Below are 319 nucleotides of genomic sequence, written 5' to 3'. Positions count from 1 at the left end.
TGCGGTCGCGCTCCGGTGGAGAACCAATGCAGCCAGCAAAGTTACGTAGAGGGAAATATATATTAACATTTTTGTTCTTGAGGTTTCTCTAGCCTTGTAGAGCGATGGGATTTCTGTTAAATGCGATTTAGCTACTTGATTTGGTCGCCGTAAAAGTTGGGGTTTAGGTTGCGTCGGTTTGGGGTCTGGCAGGTGGCGACCGTCTCGAGCTTAGTGATGAATCTGTTTTGCTCAAGGTGAGGAAAGAGAAGCGTGATTTTGTGAGTGTCCATTACGCTTCCGGTAGCATTGTTTGGTCATTTTTCCGCTGGTATCCGGT

This window comes from Trypanosoma equiperdum (genome assembly GCF_001457755.1).
Source record: "Trypanosoma equiperdum strain OVI genome assembly, contig: ctg_1732, whole genome shotgun sequence".
Classification (NCBI taxonomy): domain Eukaryota; phylum Euglenozoa; class Kinetoplastea; order Trypanosomatida; family Trypanosomatidae; genus Trypanosoma; species Trypanosoma equiperdum.
The sequence above is the reverse complement of the archived record's forward strand: the minus strand, read 5'-3'. Positions refer to the sequence as shown.